This window comes from Wyeomyia smithii, chromosome 2 (assembly GCF_029784165.1).
Source record: "Wyeomyia smithii strain HCP4-BCI-WySm-NY-G18 chromosome 2, ASM2978416v1, whole genome shotgun sequence".
Classification (NCBI taxonomy): domain Eukaryota; kingdom Metazoa; phylum Arthropoda; class Insecta; order Diptera; family Culicidae; genus Wyeomyia; species Wyeomyia smithii.
The window spans coordinates 11394996-11414192 of NC_073695.1; the positions used below are offsets into that span (position 1 = coordinate 11394996).

At 40.8% G+C, this 19197-nt stretch overlaps 1 protein-coding gene across 1 annotated transcript in view; it reads right to left on the minus strand.

Moving 5' to 3' along the window:
• LOC129720948 (uncharacterized) overlaps positions 1 to 19197 on the minus strand; it is a 111004-nt gene that overhangs the window by 90254 nt on the left and 1553 nt on the right. The window lies entirely within an intron of this gene.

A 19197-nucleotide genomic window follows, 5' to 3' on the forward strand; every position in this document is an offset into this window, starting at 1 on the left:
TCTTTAACGACCTGCCGCCAAAAAACTGTAGTAAGTAACTCTCAATCATCATAGTTTTTATAATGTAAGAACCTCTAGATTAGCATTGTCTCCACTCACCTCAACTTGGAAACAACACAGGGTTGTTTTTATAACTCGAATAAAAATTAAATAAATATGAAAACTCAATCCTGACTGGGTCAGAGACAGTCGTGTCTGAGCATTTCATCACTGGACGTGGGAAAGCTTTACAGTTGTTCCTGAAAAGGGCATCAAAAATGTGGCTTATTTGAATTTTTTATCTATTAAAAGATTTTCAGAGATGAAATATTTTATCGACAACCATTATTTCACTGACTAATGCAATTATTTTCTTCGGAGCAACCCAACCGTCAAAACTCGAGACGAACCATAGATTCGAATGATTATCCCCCGAAGGACAATAAATTACATCTGTCTACTTCAGTAAGCTTGTTAGAAGCTAAATTACGAGGAATGCGGTAAAACCTGTGCAGTCAACAACTCCCATTATGGCTTGGCTTGAGTTATGCGAACATCGCAAACGCCTCTCGTGTTCTCACGTGTTTGTAAATTTACCCTCTTCGAGCAGAAAGTGTTCCTGCGGGATGCTGCCAAAGTGAAACAGCTGCCATCAATTTCGCTACAAAAGAAAATGGTGAAAATGATCACTTGCTTCGAGATGGCACGAAGACAAGACAAACAGTGTTTTAAAAAACGAGGCCGCAGCCACGCAAAAAACAGCATGATAATGACAACATTCTGAAAACGTTCTTCCAGCCACTGCCAAGGACCAGTGAGCCAAGGGAAAGCGGTTTTATCTCGTAAACTGTGCCAATGTTTCATACAGTCTAACCCCTCCTATTTCACCAACGTGCATTGGTAACCACATCAACAAATAAGTCTGGAATCAATGAATCTAACAACGGAGCATCCGTTGAAGTTATACTGTTCACCGCTCGACCGCAGCAAAACTCGTCAAGCTGAAACCGCCGGCAGACAGACAATGGCCACCGATACCGCGAAGTGAAACGTGGAAGGATTGCTTTTGCGATGCACAGCTAGCTCCCCCTACTGGCTGGAGCGATTACTTGCTCAATTGTTCGTGCTTGTGTGAGCTTGACGATGAACCACCGATGCACCGCTTGTGGAGCGCATCTCATCCAAGGACATTTCCTATTCTTCCGAGACTTGGGACGCCAGGCTGTGACTGGTAGCCACCAGCCAGGGCCACCACTATCGCAATATCGAATTTCGGGTTGGCTGATGTTAGCAGAGAAAAAAGAAGTACACTTGACAATGCAAACAGTGCAACATGAAAGCCGATAGATTGCTTATTTACATATAAAGTGACACTTGAGAGGTAAGCGCGTGACGTTCTGTGGGGTTCAGCGCTGGACTCGGATTACCACCCAGCAGGCTTAGGGGATACCATTGAAATGTATGACGGCGGTAGGTCACGTGTTGTATGTCTGATGAAGTTATGCATTACTTTGATTAACTAGACACCAGCAAGTGAGAAGGTGGAAGGTGCATTTATCCTCTCCGGTGTTTCGGATTCAACAGTTAAACTGATTTTCAACAAATTGACAGACAGAAAATATTTTCACATCACAACAAAATTAAACAATAAATATCATCATGATGACGAAAATTTAAGAAAAATCATGGTGAATAAAAATTGGAATGAAAAGTCATACCCTCTGAATACTTTCATATAAAAATAGTTTAAAAAACTCCCAAATTGATTCTTGAAGACATAACGAAACATCCTTTACTTTTATCGTATTTGTAGACCATTTGTTTCAAGAAACGGTTACGGTTACTATATCGTGACGCATTACTATCAATATATTTGCAGTTGTTATTAGTGCCCATTTATTACGATACACGTTTAAAAAGAATTTAGGTCTTTCAGCACATCACTGGTTCCTCTTGCTCATCATAACAGTTATTCTCTCGAAGTTGATTACATTTTACAAGTGGATTACACTACAACTACTAATCTTATTTCTAGGGTATCTTAGCGTAAACTGAATCTAGAACTAAACTAGCATGTTTTTGTATCGATGGTTAAATTTGTTTCTATTGTTATATGGGCACTGTAATGCTTTTCAGGTAGCTACAAAGCAGCTTCATGTATGCCAGGTTCCGCTGAGCCAGGTATGACGAACGGGACATGGGTTGTATTCCTCGGGCCCTGACGAAGTCCAAAAATAGGAATATGGCACCACGGAAATCAGCAAACACCCAATCTACGTGTACAATGTCATGATACCCTAATCCACGAAGGTGAGGATTACTGTCCGTGAGCACAATACGCAGTAGATGTACGTTTACCCCTCGTGGTTGGACATAATCCGAAACATCATTTGAATGAAGTCACGTCCAACATCCAACCCCAGAAACCAAGGTTCGGTAAATACCTTGGGGAGAACTCAGAGACTGTCTAATCTTGTCCTGGCACTGTTTGTACGCGGGGTATGTGAGCAGGTCATGCGGAGTCTGCACAGAATAGAGGCATTTTTCAACACCTCCTCACAAAAATCATCCGCGTGTTTCTTTCCGCGGATGATTTCTGTGAGTTCTCCGAGTACAAGCAAGTGCACGGGTAGACACACATCGCACCTTGTCCACCAGTTCAAAGCCCGCAGAGCAGTCACGGCGAGTCACACGAAAAGAGTCTGATTGGGTGTAAGTTTTAACACCATTGTCGAGCGATACTGAGTGCAATTGCTTGCAATCCAGTATCTTTACCGACGGTAGACTGGAATCCTCAAAAACGGCCTATTCCAGCCTTCGGCAGATCCTCCATGGTCAGACTCGAGTCGGTGACCACGCTGTGTAATGTACACATGGTACTTCCGCATGAAAAGCTCACAAACAGTAATCTGATTGGCTTGCTTGAGGCATGACACCGAAACACGCAGTTTTTAGGGCGAAAGTCGCATGAAAACAGCGATACTGAATGCAATTGCTTGCAATCCAGTATGTTTACCGACTGTAGGCTGGAATTCCTAAAACGGCTCATTCCAGCCTCCAGCAGATCTTCGCTGCGTGAGCTGGAATGAACACGTGGTACTCTAGCCCACAAACAATTATCTAGTTTGCTTGCTTGAGGCATGACACCGAAAAGGACACCGAAAAGGACGATAACGTATTGGAAAGATGATGTCCAGAGAACGAATATGATGTTCGAAACCATTTCTACATCCAAAATGGCGACTTCCGGTTTCTGGGAGATGTATTAACTGTAGGAAATGTTTGCAAGCGCTCAATTATCGGTATTTCCGGAACCAGGCTGACGTTTAGAAGCCGAAAATCAAATTTCGACAACTAATTGAAAAGTCAAGATGACAAATCCTGGTTTTTGGAATTTACGAAAATCGGATCGGATGTAATATGGATATTTTCGGAATTGAGAAGACGTCCAAAGACCAAATAACGATTTTATACTAAATTTTTGGATTTAAGCTGACGACTGGAACGATAAGTAAAATTGAAGAAAATATTGAAATACCTCAAACATTGGTATATTGGAAACCAGGACATGGCCTAGAAATCCGGATTACGTGCAGGAACCAAATATCGTTGTATTTTTTAATCAAATATGGCCACTTCCGTTTGCGAGAGAGCTCAATCTAAAACTCTAAAAAAAAATATTTGAATACTCCCTAATATTTAAACTTCCCCAGCCAATATCCATATTGGCCATAGAAGCAACTCAAAAATTTAGGCCAAGTTATGGTTGTTTTTCTACATTTGAAGTTCCATTAAACTCGAAGCAAAAGTGAGGATGACAGTCCCCCTATCTAAGTAATGATTGATGCATCTCAATTTCATGTTCGAAATAAATTTATAAATCTCTGTATATAAAAGTCCAAATTTGTATATCCAACATAGATTTCTTAAAAGGGGGGGGGGGGCAATGAAGCAGAAGGGAGTCTGATTTTTTAGGTCAAGATTATTCGATCATTATGAAAGCTTTTTTAATAAATTCCACGATTTTTGGGCTCTCGGTCATGTCTGGAAACCGAAAGTTGATGTCTAGAGACCGGAACATGATGTTCGAAGCTCTATTTAAATTTAAGATGCAGAAAATCCGTGGAAGCTGTTTAAAACCTGTTAATGATGATATTTCTCCAACCAGAATGACCGCGAATCAATATCCGAAGACATTTGAAATTCAAGTTGGCTACTTCCGGTTTCAGGAGCTCCGTGGAAATCGATCATATGTTTTGCAATATGGAACACCATTTTTGATCCCAAGATTGAGATTTTTTTAAGTGGAAAGTTTAATAAAAGCTAGTGTAAAGCTTAATAAAAATGATAATTTATGGCGGAGAATTGAAAATACGTTAGGAAAAGTTTCTAAGACTGATTTATTAATTAATTTAAAATCGATCTAACAAGATAAGACTTTCTGAAATCAATCTACATAATAGTGGAAGTGTATTTGAATGTATCACCCCTGTCTAGACCTGTCTCTACCAAACTTGGCACAGGTGTTAATGGACATAAGACAATGGTTTTACTGATAATGAATGGGTTTGTTATAAACAAGTCTTCAATCAAACAATCTGGTTCAAAATTTCAAGTTCAATAGTAACATAGAATATCAATTTCCGAGCAAAAGCTGATATTGAATCCCAATCCTGAGCAAGATCGAGTACTCAGCTAATATTTAAGAAAAATTCATTTATCAAAGTTAGTCCCTATGATGAAATATTATGAACTATGAAAATTGGTTTACTGTCGATGATTTATTGTCGATGTCGATCGCAACACTCATCTAATTAGTTGTTTGGTGGGATTAAAATTTGAAACGAGTACATATAAATCAAATTTTGTCCACAAAACCTTTGAAAGTTGTTAAACCTTGCCGGAAGGGACTACAATACATTAGATGTAGATTATTCTCGTTACGATAGTCTATAAGAGTAAAAATCGATTTTATCCCACTCAGTTCCTAACATAAATTACTTGTAAATGGTAATTGAATCACACGTTCCAAGTGCGGCTCACAGTTCCTATACCATGCGCTGCGAACAAGCGCAAATTTGCTCTAAGCCAAAACTGCGAGACTTTCAATTTTCTCTTAGCCGGAAAGGTCAACGGCAATAAAACCCGCAAAAGTTGCAGTCGTCGTCGTTTTACCATAAGCCGCCACAACCAAGCCAAACCAGGTTGGTTTGCAGGAGTTATTACTGTTAACCATAAGACTTGTTCGATTTGGAAACACGGCGCAGCTCCGCGCGATCGCGCGTTGTCTCGTTCACGATCTCCGCAATATGGTCTGGTCTGCAGCCAGCGCAGTGATGCACTTTCGTGATGCGACGGTTATCGAGCAAGTTTCCGAATCGGGTGATAGTGTACCGCACACACTTGCACGAGACACGACGAGTTCAAATGAGTCATTTCTAGTTACTACTGCCGGTCTTTCGCTTGACGCGTTGTTGCCGGTTATTGGAAATGATAAGACGCTCCATGGCCACCCCACCGGCTTGGCACTATCGTCATTCCGGAGGCAGAGAATTTCACTGGCAGCGTTAAGCACCAGTGAAAGATATGAATAGAAAAACAGTTGCAGTACGAAATATAATTGGGCTGCTGATATCCGCCCCATTGAGCGTCCGTTTTGGACGGTGACAGTTGACTATAGTTAAGTTCAGTAAACCGATGCTGGAGTGTGACGTAACGATCTGCATGAATAGGTAATTTTACAGAACAGTGTCAGCAAATAAAAATTATCTAACGACCGACAGAGTTTTTTTTTTCCAATCCAAACACCAATTAGCCACTAATGAGACAAGTGTAACAACCAGTTGTCACTATCAAAAAGATAAGGCTAAAAACTTTAACGGTTGTCGGTTTCACCGTTTGCAGCGGCAATTACATGGATTTAATGGGGCTGTCAACATTCTTTTTTTCCTTTCAAAGTGGGATATCATCTCAAGTGCCACCTTATTTTACCGCCAACGGTGGCAGAAAGAGCAAGTGGGATAATCGAAATTAGTGCCAGTTATTCCGGTAGCGATAACTAGCAGATGGGACACTTCGTCACTTTTACCGCAGATAATCGCTTTCGCTGCACCGGGCCTGTCGTCTGTTGGATGACGCGGTATGCGGATTAGTCTCACAAAGCGTTGCTGCGGCTGACGGATAGGTAATGGGACAAATTGTATGAACTATCGTAGCCGATCGTACCATTAGACAGATATCTATACGACCTGATTTTGCATCCGCTCTTCAATCATGCTAAGTTGTTAACGCTACTCGTATATTATGCAGACAATAATGATTGGATCAAACTTCTGATAAAAAAACTTGCCGTGACAGTTAAACTTCTTGTTCGTTCGCTGTACCGGTGAAAAGAAAAAAACTGAAACTAATACTTTATGCAAAAAATTAGCATTACGGTCCGACTATAATCTTACTGACAGCAGCGGTAGTGGACCTTCTATCCTAAACTTTCTCCGCGTTTCGCGCGAGTTTGAATATCCCGGTGATCGTGTCGGTCGTTGTCATCAACGATTCCGGAATGACAACAATCGGAGTTGAAGAGCCTCCAATCCAAAGACTTCGTCGTGGTGGAAAAAGGAAATGATTTATTGGCTCCGCCACTTCCGCCGTTTGGCGATAGACAACACACGGGGACTTTCCCAGTTCGACCGGATTTCCTTCATTTCGCGCCAACCGTCGTCAATTCGGTCCGAACGAAAACTTTATCACGCGGTTGAAGGTGAAACTTTTGGCAAATTAGAATCGCAACCGCAAAAGCTGCGGTTATTATGAATGTTAGTTATGTCGTTTGATGTTTAATGGTTTTGTGGCTTTTGGAGCGATTAGTGGCGGTTGAACTTTTGGATAGTTTGTTTGATCAATTTAATTGCTGCATTTTTTCATTAACAGGTCGTAAGAAGGGTTAACTTCTGAACTTTTATCAATCAATCCGCAAACAGGTTGCAAATGAAATATTAAATTTGACAAGCTTTTTTCAAAGTCACAAAGTGTGATGAAAAATATTTGTCTTCTATGGTAATATTTCTCATCGTCATACAAGACATATTTCTCATCTTCATAACACTCTCTGTGGAGGTGCAACACAGAATTTTACAATCTATAGTGATACTCAATCGAAATTTTACTTTGGACTATCCAAAGTGTTTGTCTTATTTTGATGAATATGAACGAAAAAAATAAAAAAAAAAGATTTTGTGTTGTTCTAAAATCTATGAGAAATCAATTTTATTTATAAAAAAAACGTCTTCGAACATCTGGACATCCCAATTCTTGCAAATTCTCAGGTAAGCATTCAATTGTACAGCAAATTCTACGATCTCCTTGACGAGCAAATCTATCAATTATATAATCACTGAAACTACTCTGATGTTGTAATCTGTGTAGAAGAAAATTTTCAACAGACATCAGCATTAGCCATTTTAGCCTGTTGTATTCTTTCGTTGATCGCTTTCCGACGACACAATGAGTATCGTACGGATTCTATCAGCAAACGCGGAATATGAGCAACTGAACGATCATCTAGACAACGCTTATCAGGACCTCAAGGATAACCCCGAGGAATTTTGGCGGTACGTCAACAGCTAAAGTAAGGAAACCGGATTGCCCTCTACGATGATTAATAGTTTGCTGGAAGCTGAATCTACTGCGGATATTGCCGACCTTTTCCGACAATAATTCAGCAGCATCTTTACCAACGAGCTTCTAGATCTGCAAGACGTAACCCAGAAATGTTACCCGACTGACGGCATCTGATTTGAAAATCGTTATCACCGATGATATGGTGAAGGCAGCAGGCATGACTCTGAAGTGTTCCATCGGATGCAGTCCAGACGGGATTCCTTTTTTTGTCTTAAAACGTTGTATGCGCAGTGCGCACACTAGCTGGCTCAGAAGATATGTACAATAAATATCACCGGATCAGTACGGTTTTATGTTTTATGTTTTATTTACTTCACATCGTTTGTAATTCGTCAATTAGAAAACGGCCAACAAGATTGCGGTGTTTTATAAAATGAATCATCAGATTGCTATAGCCAATTTTGACAAGCTTGCCATGAATGAAAATTTACTTGTCTGACGCGAATCGTATTTAACTGGAAGAAATGTGTTCGTCAAAACCGATGATCACCTTTCCCTTTCCTGGTTTGGTCTGGTGTTTCTCAGGGAGGTCAGCTTGGACCATTTCTGTTCTTGCTGTTATGACCGATTCAACCTTATTCTAACGTGCTCCAAACTATCCAATGCCGATGACCTGAAATTGTGTTACACGATAAAACAACCAAAGAACGAATTGTTTCTGCAACAGCAATTAAAAACCTTCGCTGACTAGTGTCAACTCAACCGGATGTCGTTAAACGTATCTAAATTTCGTTTAGTCGCGAACGCTCCACCCATTCCAACTACGGTTTGGCAGGCTTACACTACTCACTTTCCTGGTTAAATATCCCTGAGGATTTCACCTGCGTCACAATGTTACGTCAACGTCCTCGGTCCATAGCAGCTTGTCTCTAACTTCATGAGAGTCCCATACATCCAGGATCTTGCTCCACTTGGTCTAACCACCTAGCTCGTTATGCACCTCCACGTCTTCTACCGGCCGGATTCGAGACGAACACCATTTTTGCGGGATTGTTGTCCGGCATTCTTACAACATGTCCCGCCCATTGTACCCTTCCAGCTTTCGCGATTTTTTGGATACTGGGTTCGCCGTAGAGTAGCGCCAGCTCGTGGTTCATCCTTCATACGCCATCCTCATATACTCCGCCGAAGATAGTCCTAAGCACACGTCGTTCGAAAACGACCAGAGCTTGCAAGTCCTCCTCGAGCGTTACCCATGTGTCGTGCCCGTAGAGGACTACTAGTCTTACAAGCGTCTTGTACATGGTGCACTTGGTACGAGGGCGAAGTTTACCAGACCTCAAAGTAAACACGACTTCCAGCTACAATACGTCTCCGGATTTCTCTGCTGCAGTCGTTGTCCGACGTTACCAAAGATCCGAGGTATACAAATTCTTCAACCACCTCAAACTCATCTCCGTCAATTATTACGCTACTGCCTATGCGAGTCCTACCGCTCTCACATTTCACATTTCAGTTTGGTGTACTGTTCAGCAAACGCCTGGAACGTCCTTTCGACAAGGTCCACGTCGTCAGCGAAGCAGATGAACTGGCTGGATTTATTGAAGACCCGCATGTTTAAGGCCGCACGTTTCTTTACACCTTCAAGCGCAATGTTGAACAGCAGGCAAGAAAGACCGTCGCCTTGTTGAAGTCCCTTGCGTGTTTCAAACGGGCTTGATAACGCAACCAAAATCTTCACACAGCACTGTACTTCATCCATCGTGACCTTGATCAGTCTTGTTAGTTTTGCAGGGAAACCATTTTCGTCCATGATTTTCCATAGCTCTACGCGGTCGATAGTATCGTAGGCGCCCTTGAAATCGATTAATAGGTGGTGCGTAGGGACTTGGTATTCGCGACCCTTTTGGAGGATCTGCCGCAGCGTGAAGATTTGGTCTGTTGTCGATCGCCCACCCACAAAACCGGCTTGATAACTTCCAACAAACCTCCCTACTAACGGCGAGAGACGGCGAAAGATGATCTAGGAGAGCGGTTTGTAGGCTGCGTTGAGAATCGTGATCGCTCGATAGTTCTTACATTCCAACTTCTCGCCCTTCTTGTAAATTGGGCATATTACTCCCACCTTCCACTCCTCCGGTAGCTGTTTTGTATCCCAGATCCTGACTGTCAGCTGATGCAGACAGGAACCCAATCTATCCGAGCCCAGTTTGATAAGCTCCACTGCGATGCCATCTTTTCCAGCTGATTTGTTGTTCTTCAGCAGCTTGATGGCATCCTTAACTTCACCTATCGTAGGGGTCGAAATGTCTACCTCATCCGCTGTGCTGACGAAGTCGTTCCTCCTGCCGTCTTGGTCATCTGCCTCTGCGCCTAGGAGTCCCGGTTTTTTCCCGGTTTTTCCCGGTTCGTTCAAATATTTTTCCCGGTTATTAATACTTCAGAATTCAGCATTTTTTCATACAGTTAAGGATTAAAAAAGCGTGACGGTCGATTTACATCCCATTATCGATTTACAATCTAATATGGTCACTTTTTAAGCGTGTTCAGGCTTATTATCATCCACAGATATTGTTGCAGAAATTCGAAAAATGTGACGGACGTCATCTTTTCCAAGAGGATAACGTTTGCGGTAAAAAATTGGTACCCCGCCACGTCAAAAACGGACATCGTGCGGCACTTTGTAGACGCCGGGTATGCCCGTTCGGCATCTACAATATATTGACACAATTGGACAACGATCAAAGCATCGAAAGAAAGCCCAGTTCCGGACGGCCAACGACCCTGAACGACAAGAAGCTTCAAAGGATGGTGAAGAGGAAGACCGAGAGAAAAGTGGCTAAATCGCTGCGTGCACTTGGCCGGGAGGTTGGTGCATGCGGTAAAACAGTGAAAAAGTATCTGGAAAACATGGGCATACATGTCAGGAAGCGGCAGTCCCGTCCACTGGTGCTAGTCTCGGAGCTGCAGGCAATGACGCAGCGACAGCGGTTTAAGATGCTCAAGTCGTTTTCCCCGGCAAATCACGATGTGGCAGTGGTGATGGACGACGAGACCTATCTCACCCTAGATGACAACGATTAGCAGGGCACTTCGTATTTTACCTCCCCTACGAAGAAATTGAGCACCGAGGTGAAGTATATTTCCCCAAGAAGGTGCGGCTGTGGCTGACAATCAGCGTGAAAGGGATGTCAAAGTTGCTCTTCTTTTGCTCCGGGCTGGCCGTGAACGGGGAAATTTATAGTACGAAGTGCCTGCCAGAAGTTGCGTCGTTTATCATAAAATACCATAAGGGCGAAGATACGATGTTCTGGTCAAATTTGGCGTCGGCCCATTACTCGAAGCGATCGTTGAAGGAGATGGAGCGGTAAAATATCGATGTGGTACCAAAGTCGGCGAATCGGCCCAACGTCCCCCAGCTGCGTCCCACCGAGAATTTCTGGGCAAACTTGAAGCGCAGAACGGAAGAGGAATTAATAAAAAAAACACAGAAAAAGGTTGAAAACATGCCTGCACGCATGTTTTCGTCTGCCCTTGCGAATGTTCCGGTTAACTGCCTTCCGCTCGCAAGGGCGTAGAATTTTAAGAACTTATAAACAACGCATATAATACTCATTACCGGGGACTCCTAGGCCAAATTGAGTTTGTAAGAACCGTTTTTACCTCAACCACCTAAGATTCAATATATAAAAGAATTATGTTACAAGTTTCTTGCAAAACAAAATTTATATTAATCAGACCAATCAGTTTCTCACAACACTTAAAACACATTATTTCACATTACACTTAAACACATTAGCTTCAAGAGCACGGGCCGTGGCGTTCTTCTTTCTGGCTTCTTCATCTTGATCTGAACTCTCCTTCTTCTTTGTCTTCAACAATTCAACATATCGGCTATGTGAAATGCGAGCGTAATGGATTTACGACTTGGTGATATCAATTTCGTCTTCAACACCGGCAGCCTGTACTGCATCGTACATCAACTGCTGGATGAAAATCTTCTTAATAAACACGGTCAAGTTAGGATGTTTCTTGCCTAAACCAGCTATCAGATCTCTACAGAAAGTATCAAGGCGTTTCTCGCTACGGCGGTAGGAAGTCAGCAATGTATTCGTCGAATGCATACTCAACAGTTGTGAGTATTCTTGGCGAAATCTGTCAACTACAGTTCCCGCGAGATTATCTTTGCAGGGTGGCCACTCATTTTACAGTTTCGAGTTCCCGCATTTTTCCCGACTTTTTCCCGATTGGCAAAAACCGTAACTAGGTTATGTTCTATCGACGGCTGAACGTCAATTTTTGAACCCTAAATTGCAGTGGCGTCGGGTCCACCTGTGCAACATGTGCACTGCACAGGTACCCTATTTCCTAAAATTCGGGCATATGCAATTATCGAAATATGATAACCTATAAAAAAGTAATCGTACTAGCGAAACTCTTCAATTTAATGTGTCGTACACCTTGGTTTGAATTACTTCTTTCATTTGAGGAAAGAGAACTTAAATTAAATTTGGTGCACATGTGACAAAATCAGCCACGCGACGCCTCTGCTAAATTGGAAGTAATAGCTCATATTACTTCTACGGAATTCGCTCGGGACATTCTACACAAACAGTTGATTAGTTACATGAAATACAACCTTTGCCTTCCCATGGTAGACAGGTTAAATACAATTTTTGCGGTCTTCTCAAATTTGCAAATCTTCCATTAAGCACTCAACAGTCGTGTTAGCTATTTTGTGCATTCATTATGTTTGTCTATCTGTCTTCTTAAAATATGATATAAGCACCCTTTTTTTAACGCATAACAAAAAACAGCACTTTTCGTTCAAAAGTTTTTTTTCGTTGTTTTGTTTATTATTTTGGCTTTAAAAATATTTCAAGTATTTTCGTTTATCTGTGGCCAGATTCAGCAACCAACTGTTCAATGCAAAGGACGCTTTCAGGGCTAGTGCTACGATCCTGCAGACAATAATAGTCTCTCTCGAGCCGAGACACGAACCTACGACGACTGACTAGTTAGGCCAGCATCGTATCCTAAGACCAGTTACGAAACGAAAAGCATGTAAAAAGTTGTATGCAGGAACAAAAAAAAATAAATAAAATGTTTTCTTGAAAAACCTCGAAAACGATTATGCTGTTTCCTAAGAGCATTTCTGATTGTATTTACATCCAAAATAGTTTTTTTACAGTCAAATTGTATAATTTACAGAAAAATACGAATTCAAAATATGCACAAAAGTTAGTTTTTCGAAAAATTTCAAGATAATGTTTGCTCTATTTTGTGGCAAGTTTCAAATGTTTTCTCAATTAACTGCTCCGCATAGCAAGGTCGCTCCAAACCCAAATTTTCACCAGCATTGAGTTTCTAAGCGGAAATGGTAGCTAGTTTCGCTAGAGTTCGCCAAATATCTCTTCTAAAAGACTAACTGAAATAAAAATCTATTCGAAAAACTGGAGAATCAGAACTGTGTGCCACTTGTTTTATCTTCAATTTGTTTATTCAAATAACTAGCAATGTTAGTAAGATTGTACAGTGTAACTTATTTTGCATTGCTCTTAGAAATTGAAACAATTTTTTTTTGTACATATGAGATTTTATGATTGATTCTCTCAATTAAAACGTTTTCTCGACAAACTGGCAACTACCATTGACTCCGGACCGGTTTTCAACCCCGGTTTCAATTCGCTTCACCATCTTGAGAAGTCCCACAGAGTCCATTCAATTTTCTTTAGATAACACCAGATTTCGACGTTTTAAGCTATTCTATGACATTTGATTTTTTTTTTTTATTCTCGCTTATTTTCCGTCGGTCTATTTCCGCCACTATTGTGGCCAATTCCCGACGCCCAGGGAGGCGACTCCACACCCAGGTCCCTAACTCACGACCCGTTTATTAACGGACCGGCGCCAACGGCTTTACTTCCTCATGCGATGGAAGGCGTGATCCCAGAGATTTTTCGCCTCAGAAAATCTCTCGGTGTCGGCTAGGATTGAATCTAGACCAGTAGGGTTGGTTGTGAGTGGATCACGCCACCTCACAACCATCGACACCTATGTCGGCGGTGGGATTCGAACCCAGGCGTCGAGCGTGGTTGGCGGAGACGTTACCAACCACACTAGGCCCCCGCTCAGATTAAGACATTTGATGTCAATATTTATTTCTTTTGAAAAGCAAGACTGATAAAAGTAGTCAGCTGGTCAGCGGGTCAAAAAAAGTTAATTTAGTGACTTTTTGGTTAAAAAATTGACTGCTGAAGAAAAATGTGACTTTTGAGGGACCAACTTGCAGTCCTGTACTTCAAACTTATCCAATATTTGTAATTTCATAACACAATACTTTTAAAAAATCTTGGGAACAAAATACCGATAAAATAAAAAAATTCCCGACTTTTTCCCGCATTTTTCCCGATGTAATTTGATTCCCGACTTTTTCCCGCATTTCCCGTTTTCCCGATTGAGTGGCCACCCTGTCTTTGTGAACCAATTGCTCTAGGCAAAATTCGAGCCGTTTGACAGCTACTTCCTGGGAGCTTACCGTGGTCAAGTTAGCTTCCAAGAGAAAGATGAATAAAAACAAAACTGATATAAGCACTGTGAGAAATGAGTTAAATATACTGGCAGCCGGGGTGAGATTGTGCCATCCAGCCCGTGACCTGTCAGCCATTTCTTCCGGGTCAGAAGACCAGTCTTTCTTGGTCAAGTTTTCGAGAAAACTTATTCAAGAAATTTTAGTGATTGCCATGAGATAGCTGACAATCTCACCCCGGCTTGTAATATTCAGTGAAATTCCCGGTTTTTTCCCGGTTCCAAACAATTCCAGGTTTTTTCCCGGTTTTCCCGGTCAGGGTGATTTTGGCTCGCGGCACAAAGCCGGCGTGGGATGCGTTCAGTTTCTTGTAGAACGTGTTTCTTACGAACGATACAACTGCTCATTTCCTCAAACTCCACCTCTTCCAGGCGGCTCTTCTTGTCCCGGAACAGGCGGGTCTGCTGTCTTCGCTTCAGTTTATATCGCATCACGTTTTGACGGGTCCCTTGCTGCAGCATCAGTGCGCGCGCTGCATTCTTCTCGTCTAGAATCGTCTGACACTCCTCGTCGAACCAGTCGTTGCTTCGATTCCTCTTGACGAACCATATGGCACCTTCCGCTGCGCTGTTAATGGTCGCTTTTACATTACTCCTGCAGTCCTCTAGAGGGGCTTCGATGAGTTCACCCTCTTCTGGCAGTGCTTTGCACGTAATCAGTAACGACTTCGGGGAATTTGAGTCATTCCAGATCATACAATCGAAAGTCTTTGGCGCATTTTAACAATCGGTAGGATCGTAGCGCTAGCCCCGCAATTGTCCCGTGCACTAAACAGTCGGCAGCGAAGTCTGTTTATAAATAAACAAAAGGTCGAATTCCGAATCGGATTTTCATGTGCTTGAAATCATTTCTTGCTCGTGCAGAATGTGTCAGTTAACTCTATGAATACCACAGTAGGAAAGGTCTCATTTTACTTCCCTAAGGTACTCCCAACTCCGGTTTGTGAAACTGTGCGACAGTGTCAATTCAAGTTTGATATTTAGGTTACGATTGACCAAATACGGAGTGCATACTACATCTCTGGACCAAATGGTCGGCGTGCATCCAAACCGAACCAAGCGCCAAAAACATTATTTTTAGTAATCGGCATTCAAAATTTAACTTTCCCGTTTTGTTTCAACAATCAAATAATCGGTGAACACACCGAGTCATTAAATTTGTCTAAATCTCCTCTTGGAAATTATCTATTTGAATGTAAGAAGAGTAAATCGTTAAGTTAAGCACTCCATACTATTGTTACAAAACTAGAGAAATCTTTTGCAGCGAAAGAAATTTCACTTGCGGCGTTCCCTGATAGGCTGTGACTATTAAGAAACGTGTCTTCGACAATTGCATCATTCATTAGATTAAAAGAGAAATATCAGCAAAACTTGGGCGCTCATACGAAAGTGTAAAAGCAGTAAAAGTGTGACCGCAGGGAGGTGTTATATTTCCTCCACTGTGGTCTTTAATAGTTAATGACCTTTTCCAAAAATCTACGGATAAAGGCTTTGAAATAATTGGATTTGCTGATATAGTCATAATTTTTCCTGGTGCAATAGGGAAGGCTTGAATGTAAATCCTCCGAAAATTCCTTTTATCTACACAAAGAAAAAAAAGCTTAATAACATAAGATTGAAAAGTGAGCTCATAGAACTTTTAGACGTTCGAATACTACTTGACAAAACAATCAACTGGAATACACTTCCAAAGTAAACAACAAGAAACCCTGCAAATACTCTATGGAAATATGATAAAACCTTTGATAAACAGTGAGGACTTAAGCTCATTTCAAGATGGCTTGACAAAATATTTTTTAAATTCTTTTAGCACCAATATTTAGTGGTTAATTTGTGGTTTCGAAATCCAATTTGTGGTAATTTGTGGTTGAGTAATTTCTGAGAAATTTCCAGAAAACTGAGTCAAGCCATCTCTGAAAATGATTTCGCTTCAAATGAATCGGACAACGATGATATATACATCAATCGAAAGCTCTTAATTTGTGGTTCACGAAAATGTAGTTTTTGTAGGCATACTTCATAATAAAATAATTAAAAAACTATTATTTAAATTTTTGAACATTGTTTACCTCTTGTTGTCTACACCGACCGTACGCGGCGCTGGTAGACCATCAAGATGATTTTTTCTCAGAAAGCTTTCGTATAGCGATGAGTATGGTGAAACTAGAGATACTCAGAGGGAGAGATATGCGGTGAGCCAAACAAACAAGAAAGGTAACACCACATTGAGAGGTATTGCAATCAGGTACAAAAAAGAACGTGTTAATTTCTATACGATTTTTTGTTCTATTGCCAATGAATGAGTGATTTTTACCCGGAGTTCAACAAACCTTGTGGATAGGTAACAAAATAAGTGAAGGTGTATAAAATTAAACATAAGCATAAAATATATCACCTTAACAGTTTTTGTGAAGCACTTCACTATTCTTAAGGACTTTCACCGTCACCACCGATTATACAAGTCGAATGTTAGTCAACATTGCGCTTTGAGAAGAGATGTGGCACCTCTGACATATGAAACCCAGTTGCCAAATTGGCGTTTTTTTTTTCACCGCGAATCTCTTCCTCTGAGTATTTCTAGGTGAAACAGTATGTAAACAGCAGGGATACTATATGTGCAGATTTGCTGCGAAATGCAAATGTTGATCAATTAGCAGATATTTGTAGTTGACAAGCCTTCGTGTGTTTTACGTAAATTTCCTCAAAATAAGTGAAGTTTTACGTAGACATGCGAGCGTAATTTTCTCGATCTTCGGTCGAATCATTTCCGGAAATGTAGTTTTGCCGTTTACCGATTGTTTGAAAAAAACAACCTAAATTAATACACCTAGGGGAGTGATCTGGTCTTTCTCATACAAAATCTATTATATGTTAAAATCTATTAGCACATACAATTTAACTCTTGGAATAAATTACAGCCTGATTATAATAAAAAACATTTTTTGTTTCGATAAATATAATATTTTGGTAACCAACTACCCAACTGTATTCGACTGTTGGGCATTTTAAAAACCGGAATGATGCCTGAAGATCGGGAATGGGCCTTAGAATTGTAGGGAACGGTTGAAATGCATGGTAAATGCCCAAAGGTGTGAGTCCTGACTAGAATTAAAATTCGATATTTTATCGTCTCAGGAATATGCTACTACAACTACCCCCTGAATAATAAAACAAAAAAGCTTTCAACGGCAGCGACAACTGTATGTCGTATACAGTAAGGTCGCTTCTTATGCGGTTTTTTTACGCGGGTTGCTTTCCTCCATTACTCAAAAACGGTACAAGATATCGACCTCATTTCAATCACGTTTTCCGTTCTAGGCCACGAGTGATCATATATCAGTTTTTTAAAAAAATCACAATTTTTGGTGTAAATACTCAAAATTTAAAATATTGAATTTTGGTTGCTAGATTGGCCACTATCATATTCAAACGAGGTTTTAACGTTTTAGGACGGTTTTCTTTGTTATACTTGCAACTCAAAAAAGTCGTTTTTTACGCGGACCCATACAAATTTGGAACGCATCCCCCGCGTAAAAAACGACCTTAGTGTATATGAACGACTGTCGATATGTTCTAGATAACCCACTAGCACTAACATTGACAGGTGCCAGTACTATGCTCATCCAACGCCGCGTACGGACGGTGTAGACAACAAGAGGTAAACAATGTTCAAAAATTTAAATAATAGTTTTTTACTTATTTTAATATGAACTATGCCTACAAAAACTACATTTTCGTGAACCACAAATTAAGAGCTTTCGATTGATGTATATATCATCGTTGTCCGATTCATTTGAAGCGAAATCATTTTCAGAGATGGCTTGACTCAGTTTTCTGAAAATTTCTCAGAAATTACTCAACCACAAATTACCACAAATTGGATTTCGAAACCACAAATTAACCACTAAATATTGGTGCTAAAAGAATAAAAAAAAAATACTTTGTCCAGCCATCTTGAAATGAGCAGGACTTAAACCGAAAAAGATCCATTGGATTTATTCGGAATTGTGAGATCAAGAATTACCTATGCCTCATTGATCTGGTGGCCAAAAACTAGATAGCACAAGATAGGTTGGAAAAACTTCAACGGCTAGCTGCTCTCTCAATAACAAATGCAATGAGAAGCACAGTTCCGAAGCATAACTTTACTCTTCTTGCATTCCATTGACTTATACAATTAGAAGCCAAAAAGATATCTCAAACTCTTCGAGAGTGACCTAACAGGTTATCTAAATATTATAAAAACTATTCATATCAATCCCCAGAATTAACTAACAGTGATGACTGGATGGAAAAAAGATGGAACTTTGAAGAACGATTGCGAATATTTGAACCAGAGCGTGATGTTTGGGAAAGCGGCAGTCCCGATTTCCGTTCAGGATCAATTATTTCCTACACAGATAGTTCAAAAATGAACAATCAAGTGTGAGATCAATTTGATGGTCAACGAAATCTGAAGCAGCCTTGAGATCTGTAAAGATTGTGCCAATTTGTTTGTCCCTCCTAAATTGCCTTGAAGCAGAGCGTTGAAAATTTAACAAGATCAATATCAATTGACCTTCCCCTGATAAATTCTTAAGCAGCCAAAATGTATGAGCTGACTGCGCCGAAAACCACATCTTCCACCAGGATTTCAATAAGTTTAGATCAACCTTACCTCACAATGATGTAATTTCTCGCTAGTTATTGATATCCTCGCTGAAATTCTAGCTGGAAACCACAATAATTGCTTGCTACAATGCTTACCCAAGCTCGATCAAATATACAGAACTGCCTAGGCAGTTCATCGAATACCGTTTTCTAGTTTCAACGTGACAACTCTGAGGACAGAAGCATAGTGGGTAGCGGGCGGACCAAAATACAAATAAACCTGGACTATCACGTCAGTCAGTCAGGGCCGCTAGAAAACGATATGCAGTGGAGAACGAGTACTGCAATAACAATATTGATTTTACTTCCATCCAGGGAAATGTGGGTCTTCTTGACGTATGCTGCAGCAGGGAGGAGTTG